This window comes from Chroicocephalus ridibundus, chromosome 18 (assembly GCF_963924245.1).
Source record: "Chroicocephalus ridibundus chromosome 18, bChrRid1.1, whole genome shotgun sequence".
In the NCBI taxonomy this organism is placed as follows: Eukaryota; Metazoa; Chordata; class Aves; order Charadriiformes; family Laridae; genus Chroicocephalus; species Chroicocephalus ridibundus.
In genome coordinates, this window is record NC_086301.1 from 4,071,364 (window position 1) to 4,081,147 (window position 9,784).

Below are 9,784 nucleotides of genomic sequence, written 5' to 3' on the forward strand. Positions count from 1 at the left end.
AGGAGAAGTAAATCCCAACTGCCAGATTAGGGAATAAATTCTCCTGAAGCCACCAGCTGCAGAACTGGCCCTATCTGAAATTCTTTCAAAGAAAGCAAATTGCATTCTATTTCTTAGGAACTGCCCCAGATCTTAGCTGCATATTACTGGCATCCAAAGACAGATATCATAGCACAGGATGCTGCAAGGGGTGAATCAGAGAACAAAGAATTCATGGATTTCTAAGCCAACACAAAAGATTTTGATAAGCTGCTGTTCATTACTACCATTATTATTTGTATTTTCAGAGATGTCACAGTGTTCTCAGCACTTTGCAAACAACAAGCCAGAATTCACAGACTTTTCCAAGCAAACTACCTAGTGCAGTTAATGCAAAAACCCGAAGGCCATCCAAAAAAGCAGAAAATTTAAAGCTGACTCAGTCTGCCTCATTACAAAGCACTTTCTGAAACTTTTTTTTCATCGACCGTTTACTTAGTACAAAGCATTTGATCTAGTACCATGTTTAAAATCGTTTAAGCCTTACAACCGTGTAATTCCTTTCTGATACAAGTTAATTTCAGTTGTGGCATTTTCATCACCTTTAAATCCATATGCAGGGTCTGACTGAGTTACCACGGATGCTACTCTCAGAACTCTGACAGTGACGCCAGGGAAAAGGTACTGACCTGTCGTGGTGGTGACGTGTAATGCACAGCACTTGTGTTCCCTCTGAATACAACTTGAACCTCGCCTCAGTCTTCCTTCCTTTGTGGTGGCATTCCCTTCTCATCCAGCTGCCAAAAGGAGATCTGAAATTAACACAATTAACATCCGTCAGTTATGCCTTCTTTTTTTCCTGCTCAGCATCCAAAACCGTATCTTAGATAAACAAACAAAACAAAACACTTGGCCTGAACCAAATCCTGGCTCCAAACAAACCTGGATAAGACATTTGTGGCTGGGCTCTGTCATATTAAACCCAGTGAAGTATATTTGCCTCAGATCTGTCCGTTACTACGATATCTGGACCCCAAACCATTTGGTGGGTTGGGTAATGGCTTTTGGCATCTTTCAGGATGCAGCCCAGGGGTATGACTGCATTCTGGGGTCAGGGACACCCCAGTTGTGTCTGAGACCCAGAACCACTGAGCAGCGCAGGGGACGATTCACTCAGGTTGGTTTTACGCGAGCAGTCCAGCTATCGGGATCAGAGCATCTCTGTGACCCTGTGCCGTAGCTAACTGAAGTCAGGACTAGCTTTGCGATCTCTTTCTCCCCATGGAGATGCCCTTAGGCCTGGACAAATCTCACTTACCTTTAGGGACCTGCCTGAGGTACATCAGGTGAGGGACGTCCCCAAGGCACTCATGTGAGAGAGGTACCTTTGGCGATGTCACGCTCTCACCATTAGCTACAATGCCTTAGGGCAATTCAAGCCAAATGGTCTACGCCAGACAGTGCCTCAGATCCAGCTCTTCCTTTGTGCTGGCTTATCCTGGCTGCTGTTTGGCCCACACCCAAAAATGCAGTACCTGGGGAAGCCTGCATCACAAGCCAGGCTTTCCAAACAGCATTACCTGCGAAGCTGTAAGGACACACGCATATCTTCACTTCTCATACAGCACATCTTTCCTTCCCATTGAGTTTCCATCAGTGCTCTAGCTTCCAGGAAACACAAGGGACTTGCTGTGGCATGTCGGACTTGAGGGCAAGACATATTGCTAAAATCACAGAGGGTGAGAGGCTGCAGAGCTCTGAACGGGCTGCCTTGTCTTTTCGGTTACCACCGAGCTCAAATTTTGCCTAAAAGGGATTAATTAACATTGGACAACACCACAGCAGTTCCTCATCAGCTCTGGAGCAGAGGAGCCCGTCACTATTGTGATACAACATTAAAGGGCTGGGCCCAGAACGCTATTCTGGCAGGAAGACGCGTGCACCAGGCCAGAATCTGAGATGCTGGGTGAGCTGGTTGTAACTCTGGTGGAGATACTCCAGGCTTACCCCGGTGTCACTGAGATCAGCCCTGGCCTGCAGCCTTTGAGGAGAGCTCCATCCTGTCGTGCAGATGGTTCGCCTTCTAATTTGGAGGGGCTGAATGACTTTTCAAACCTTTGATTCCTGACTGATGTATTCACTTCAGGAGACACAAAAGTACAAAATCTCAGCATGGAGTGACTCCCGTGCTTTCTTTTTCTTTCCTTCCCACCCCCGGACCCCCGCCCCTTGTCTTTTCTTTTCTTCTCTCCCTGGACAGTTTTATAATTTTGGCATGCGGCCAGAATGTCTGTCCTTATTAGCTTGGGCTGGCTGTGAAACACCTGCAGCCCATTATAGCAGAAGGATGAAAAAAATCAGTTGTCATAGGTAAAGTAATGACCACTTATTTCTTTGTTTTAACATGCTAAAAGGACAGTTGAGAGGAGAAGCAAAAAATGACATAGCTTCACCATCACACCTGCCATTGACTGGACTCAACTGTAGGCACTGGGTCATGGTTTTATCTGATAAGTGACTCCAGTAAATTGCTGTCACTTCACACCAGCGAGGGTTCCAGTTTATTTAATATGACATGCACTTGCTGCATTTGAATAGTGTCTTATGCACCTTTTTTTAATTTATGTCTTTATTATGAACTAAATAGGCACTAGGAAGAAACTTCCCTCTGGGCAGGTTATAACTAGACTGCCTACTGGCATATCCCTCTCATAGCCCAGCTGGTACTGGCTGCAAATACTGCCAGATCCAGCAGAGCCTCCATAATGGCAAGGCAAAAGGGCTTCAGATGGGACAGACACTTCTGAGTCCCACGGGCCGCTGCCTCAACCAGAAGAAGGGCTGCACATGCAAAACACTGACCAGGGTATAGGCAGTGATGCAGAAGTGGTACTCGGAGTATCACTGGAACTCTTGGTTCTGGCGCTGTGCAAAACCTTTTAATAATAAACACAGAAATTCCTGTGATCTAGGTACACAGCAACACTGGTGAGACAGTGAGAGGTAATACTTACTCCCCCAGCTCACAGCCTAGAGAACTCCATCTTACCTCAAAGACCAGCTAATTGTATTTCTGCAGGACTATCCATCTGGAGATGCGCCCTACTTATGATTACAAAATCCTGCTTCAAAAGATGTATTTGTACACAAGGATGGCTGTTACTCAGAAGAGGTGCTTGGTGCCTGCTAAGATGTTGACAGTAAAGAGATCAAGACGTCCTTCAGATCCCCTACTGTTTAGCAGTGCCACAACCAAAACACACCTGGACTGAAGGAAAGGCGACAATCAGACCTCCTGGTACATATGTCTCACTGAAGGTGCGTGCGTCATCGTAGGGGATGCCAGAGAGAGGGGATCCGGGAGGACAGCTAGAGGCCTAAATAATTTATCATGCTCTTGAACTCCGACAACAAAGTAGGTAGCTTAAATGCTGCTCCAACAGTTTCGCTACTGAAAGCAGACTCGCTCTCTAAGGACTAGATGGTATTTCAATCCCAACAGCCCATTCAGTGAAAATGCCACCGTTGGGACATCAAGAAACCCAGAGTTCCTTCCAAAACTTTGCTGTGTTTTAATCAAACTTACTTGTCTAGCTGCAAGGCAGTTGAGACATTTACCCCAGCAGCCGACATTTTTTGTTCTGCATCAAGTTAACTGCAGCCATTTTATAAAAAGAAAAAAATAGGAAAAGAAAAACTTGTCACCACAAAGGACTCTGCCAAATATTCCCACTGCTCTCCTGGAGCACGGCAACACAAGTCTGCTGTTGCACACAGGTCTGACTATTTGCATTTTTAATAATTCAAGAGTTTAATTAGTATCATGGCCTTAATCAGAGGCTGAAAATACAGCTGAAGTCATCAGAGCTTAATTAGTTTTTTAAAAAAAAAATCTGCAGTCTGAAAATGTCTCTACTAACATGAAAGTCTGTCCTTAGCTTGAAGCTTTGGGTTTCAGCTGAGCTTTTACCTGTTGCTTCTGATTTCCTGTGCCAGCACACCTTGGAGTAATTCAAAATCGCCAAACAATACTGAGTCAAATCAGTGGGCTTCCCTGTTTATTCCTATAAACTGTATACACCTTTCTTAAACTGGACTCAGAAAAAAAATGACCAGATTGAAGAGAACATCTTAAATTAATCCAGGTATATCCCACAAGCTGCATGTGAACTTCCCCTCTACAGGAAATACACCATTCTTAGAACATCAACAAGTATTCGACCTTCTTCAGTCAAGTCAGCAGGAACACAGTCTGGAGAGAAATAACTATGTATGGCCAGAAAAATCCCCATTTAGTAGTGGAACTGCCCTGTGTGGGAGCTAACTCTGGTCCCACTGGTTGGGTGGAGAAGCACAGGAGTTCTGGTGCTGCTTCCCTTCTTGAGTGCAAGGGATGGATGTGGTCTCAAGGGGAATTACCACCGATTTGGGCTGAGGGAATCTGAAGCCCTGGCAACAGCCGTCCATTTACTCGCTGGACAGATTGATAGCATTGTACAGGACATCCTGGATGAACTTTTTCAAACAATATGTGATTTAATGGTGGGATTCATCACCACCCAATGCAGTGGAGGCCAAATATATAAACAGGTTCAAAAATGGATTAGCAAAATGCATGGAAGATAGGTCAATCACAGACAATTAAATATGGTAATCCGGATGCAACTTCCAGTTCAGGAAGTTAGTCGGTCTAATGCCCTTACACCTCTGATTTACTTGTAAAAAGGAAGCCAGAAAAATTCTCCCCATGCCAAAACTGTCCCTTGGCTCCAAGCATTAGCTAGAATCACAATAAATTCTTTTTTTTGGCAGGGGGAGGGGGATACATTTTCTTTCAGTAATGATATTACGGCATGCTATTTATTTCCCTCTGCAGCTCCTGAACCTCTGTGTAACCTCCCATCTTCCTGTCCCCTTAGGAATATCACAAATAAATTAGTGAAACCTACTGGAAGGTGATAGCAATCACAGATACCACTAAATTCCATTTAGCAAGGAATTAGGAATCCAATCACTTATGTACGTAGGAAAGGTCTGACTGGATCATACTGAAAAAACATTCTGTCTTTGAGAATACTGGACCAGAGGAAGATGCTGGAAACTCAAGATGGAAAAATATAAGTTGGTTTGCCCGCAGAGAAAGTTTCTTGTAACCCCAGGACAGTTACTGCTTGATTTATTCCCAACACATGCCTGTGCAGAGACTAGTTTTATATATATAAAATACACACACAGAGTACATGTCATACTGCACTGTTATGTATCCCCATCCCCTTTGAATCCCGCTAAACTCCTGCAAACTCTTGACCTAAAGAGCAGCTTATGGCACAGGTTATCCGCTCTCTGCTCCCTTGTCTTCTTACCTGCTGCAAGCATTTCTATCCTTTGTCTGGTTTTGAAGGTGTTTAGGGGGTTTGCTGGAGAGCAGAGGACAAGATGACAAATGAGCTAACGTACAGCAATGGAATGTAAGTGAGTCTCAGCTATTTTTAATTAAGAAGCGATGACAGCTGACTAAATTCCCTGACACTGCAGTTAAAGGCTCCCTGACCCAGACATTATTGGACACACTCCTAAGACCAATATATATTGGTCCCGACGGTGCTTCTATTATTGTCCCCGCCGTCTCGACAGATGCAGGACTAACAAAATCTATGTCTATTATCAGCATGCAAATAGTGAGATAAACGTGTGAATGCTTATGAGCAGGAGGAGGCAGCAGGTGAGAGGAGGACAACGAAGGTCATTTTCAAGGGAGTGCTGAAAGTGACAATGTTTGGTTCCAATAAATGTTCAAAAGGTTTGGACAAATTTAACTGCCATTTTCATTTTTGGTTGGTTAAACCAATGATAGATTGACCATGAGAGAGGCAGAGAGACAGAAAGAACATTTCCCGCTGTAAGGCAGATAAAAGATAAGAGGCAAAGCAGTATGGTGCCTTGGACTGGCTTTTCTCAGCCCACAGATCACAGGGAGGGCTCAACTGAGAAAGATTTTCTTCTAATTCCCAGACCAGAGAGCCCAGCAACCTGACGATGTGATCTGGATTTTGAAGGATAGGGATTCACCTGGCTTCATACAAGGACTCCTTAGCAAAAATGAGAATACAGTCAAGGCGTCCAGCTCCCGCTGTCACAACAGACTGGCAAGAAACTGACTTTCAACAACAGACTGTCTTGGAAAGATGTCAAGAGGAAAATACCAACCACAAAAAGACAATGCAAAAGTCACTTTTGTTCTCAGGGCTTGCACAGAAATGAATCCAGCAGCAGACGCCTTTACCTTGAGCTCACTGGTTGGTTTTAGTAGGACAGACAAAGAAAAGATTCCCTTCTACCCTTTCCAAAGGATCATGGAGAAAAGGGGCAAACTGGCACACGCGGCAAAGCCACACAAATCACGTACAAACTTGGCGTGAGCGAGACAAATACATTAAGGAACATCATCAGGAACTTTCCAGCATGGTTGCAGGGTGGGAGGGAGAAAGAGGTGCTTTCTGCTGTTGCTAAGACAGTTCCCCAGCCTTGCTCTCCCCCAGCCCAATCCACGGGCTTTCTCCTCTCATTGGCTCCCCAGCTCCATCGAACGACCGTGACAGCTTTTCCTCCTCCTCGCCCTATTGGCTTTTGCCTATGGGCTATTATCAGGGGAGAGCAAATTGGACACGTAATCAATAGTTTGCAAGAAGGAACAGGGCTGTGCGATGCTACATTTGCATTAAACCTCTTGCCGCCTATGTCTCTGCATTCAGATAAGCAGGGATTAGCCGTGCTGGCCATGCTGGCAGAGGTGAGCAGAGATGGCAGAATGATAGCAAAGCAGTGCTGCAGTGAGCTGCCGGCAAAAGGCAGCCACTGCACACTCCAGTCCTGAACTTCAGGCCAGGCTCTACCTGATGAGAAGCTCAGATCCCGACCTTGCAGGCAAAGCAGCATGATTCAAGGACCATCAGCATCCCGCCTGAGCACTGAGCAAACTGCTGTCCCCAGCTTGGGTAGTCATTAGGCTGCAAAAATAAGGAAAAGGTGTATAGCAGGGGAGAAATCTTGCCTGCAGTACCATAAATGATGCCCTCTCCAGTAAGCTTTTAGAAAGTTGCTTGGTCTGAAGGTATCTAGAGGCCCTCTAGGGCAGGCAGAGAGCATGGAAACGCTCCACAAGGCCAGAGAAAGTTTCCCTGGCTTGAACCAGGATGATCGGTGACAGTCAGATACTGCAAAAGTGCTGCTTGCTTGCTGCCGGCCTTCAGAAATTCGGGAACAGTGGTTCCTTCCTCTTGCAGCATCCCTGTCAGCTTGGCCCTCCCCAACCCACCAAAACTGTAGGCAGCAAAACACAGCAGCAGCAGGACACCTCCCCGGTCCTACCACAGACCAGGTCAAGGTCTGGAACCAGATGCAGAGAAGAGGCAGATGAGTTGGAACAAGTTTCCAACTACAAGCAAAGTGGGCTTGAACTGACACCATGCATCGGTGAAACACCAGTGCAAAACAACTAGATATTGCCAATGGCTTTAAAACCAACTGTGAAATAAAACTTACTTGTCGGTGATGGGGACCTCGGACAACAGGGCATAAAGCGCATGACCAAGTTGAGTGTGAGGAACTACTGAACTGTCCTCAGGCCTTAAAGCTTTGCAGTTGAACTTGCACAAGTAAGGCAGCTGATGAAATATCCCCAGGCACATTGAGACGCTGGTGAAATAGCAACCCTTTGGCTATTTTCTTTCACCACACAGGTGAGTCAGCATCCGGACTACGGAAGAAAAACTGGTGTTTCCTTTTCTGTTCAGGACTGCAAGTGACTGGCAGAAAGAGCTCAGTCCAGTTCCTAGCCTGCTCTTAATAGACATGTATACAGACTACACGAGGTCAATGAACCCAGCTGTGGTTGGATGCACATACATTGGATGTATCCTGTCCCCTAAATACTAGATCTTCCTAGCCTGGACAGTCCACTTGCTCTCTGTCCTTCACGTTACGCAAAAGTTCAGTTAGGAAGAGTTATAAATCAAACTGTTTTCTATGGAAATTTCCACAGCTAATCTATTTGTTTATTTCAGGGGTGAGGGCGGTTGGACACAAAACATTGGGTCGGTTAAAAAAAATCCTAGAGTCTGACCTGAATAAATCCCTTTTTACGAAATCCACGGGGAGGTTTCTTCAATATAAGATGAAGCTTCAAGTTAAAAGGAGGAAAGAGAAGAAAAGAGCGCGCATAAAAACCAGGTTCAAATCCCTGCTTGGCCTCACTCAGTAAAGACTATGAATTAGGTCTACAGTTACTTAAATGGCTTCAAGTATTTTGGGATCTCTCTCCAGTTTGTATGATCTAAGTTTCATCCTGAGGCACAACAGGAAGAATGTTGCGAGCTCTCAAAAATGTTCATGACTTCGGACAAATACATTATACCCAGCTTCAAAACAAATCTGTTCTCTTTTTGATCTTATGTAATAGTCTAGATGTCTGTGTTTTGATTCCTCCCAATTGTGCACTCAAACTGGTACAGAGCTCCATGAAAGAAAATTAATGGACTGGAAGGAAACCTGCACTTTTTTTATATTTCTAAACCATGTGCCTCTTTTACAGATACCTTTACAGAGAAGAAAAGCATGAAATTTAGCAACAACCGAGATGATAAAAACGAACTCCAATAAGAACTCCTATCATGAGTTAAGCCTGCTTCAACTACTCAAGAACATAGAGCTTATGAACGAAGCCTTTTTGATCAATAAACGCTTTTTAAATAAAATTAAAGTTCTTGCAGACTAATTCAAAAAGCAACCTGCAATGGAATAGATTTGGTCCCCGACAGCCTGGGATCAAACTTGTTTTCTCCTTACTATTAGTGCCTACACAACAATGTTTATCTGGACCCATCGCTGCAGATGGAAAAATAATTAGATTCTTACCATGAACATGTGGGAAATAGCCAACACAAAGGCAGAGCTGGCATTATAACCTATGCTCCTATGACTATCATGGTGGTCGGTTCGCTTTTGAGCGCTCACTGCACCCAGGGAGGAAGGTGCGCTCTCTTACCTGGCAACATGTTCAGTGCTGAGTGACCGCGTCGTACCTGTCCTCACGAGAAAGGCAAAGAGGATGAACGTGCACTTCTTCACCTCCAACACTCCACAGGCACAACCTGGGGTAACAGGAATAAAACATACATAAATATAAGGAATAATATGACGGATGACCCGACAGAAAACCCCAAGCCCAAGTGGAGTAAAAATTGTGTCCATAGTGCTATTTCCCCACCCCATTTCTGCTTATCATGATGTATCTGCTTCTGGTCCAGGGCTTGGACCTCAGGGCCTCCAGGCTGCCATTTGCCACTTGTCTGGCATAGCTGATAGGGAAAAAGGAGCCAAGAAACCTGAGAGCTATCTCTGAACCAACAGCCTGTGCTCACAGATTCAATATTGTTTTCAGATCTCCAGTTTGAAAGGTTTTCATAACTCCCAGTGTATTTCTTTTCAGATTTGTCTTGTCTTAAAAATTACTGAAATGTCAGTCGTCTTGTCGTTTTTGTTATAGAGACAAAACTATTTTCCATATGCATTTCAGAATTTGTCAAGAGAAAAAATCCAAGGATACAGCCATCCTCACTTAGCACATTGTATAACTGTCCATGAAGGGATTTGATTTCTGTCTATCTGCTTCTGGTTTGTTTCCCAGCTCCATTTCATTAGTACAATTTCTCAAGAAGTTCATATCATTAATAAAGCCAAACCGCAGGAATACTTCTCATAACTGCTCTATTTCTCTGATGCCAAAAGCTAGTAAAAGGTCTCCAAA

The 9,784-nt window shown here is 44.5% G+C and overlaps 1 long non-coding RNA gene across 2 annotated transcripts in view; it reads right to left on the minus strand.

Moving 5' to 3' along the window:
• LOC134524922 (uncharacterized) overlaps nt 1–9,119 on the minus strand; it is an 88,207-nt gene extending 79,088 nt beyond the window's left edge. For both annotated transcript variants that reach the window (XR_010073633.1, XR_010073630.1), the window contains exons 1-2: nt 9,023–9,119; nt 669–791 (exon numbers count right to left, since the gene is read on the minus strand). This is a non-coding gene — a long non-coding RNA (uncharacterized LOC134524922). The remainder of the gene's footprint in view (nt 1–668; nt 792–9,022) is intronic.
• Between the last annotated feature and the right edge of the window lie 665 nt (nt 9,120–9,784).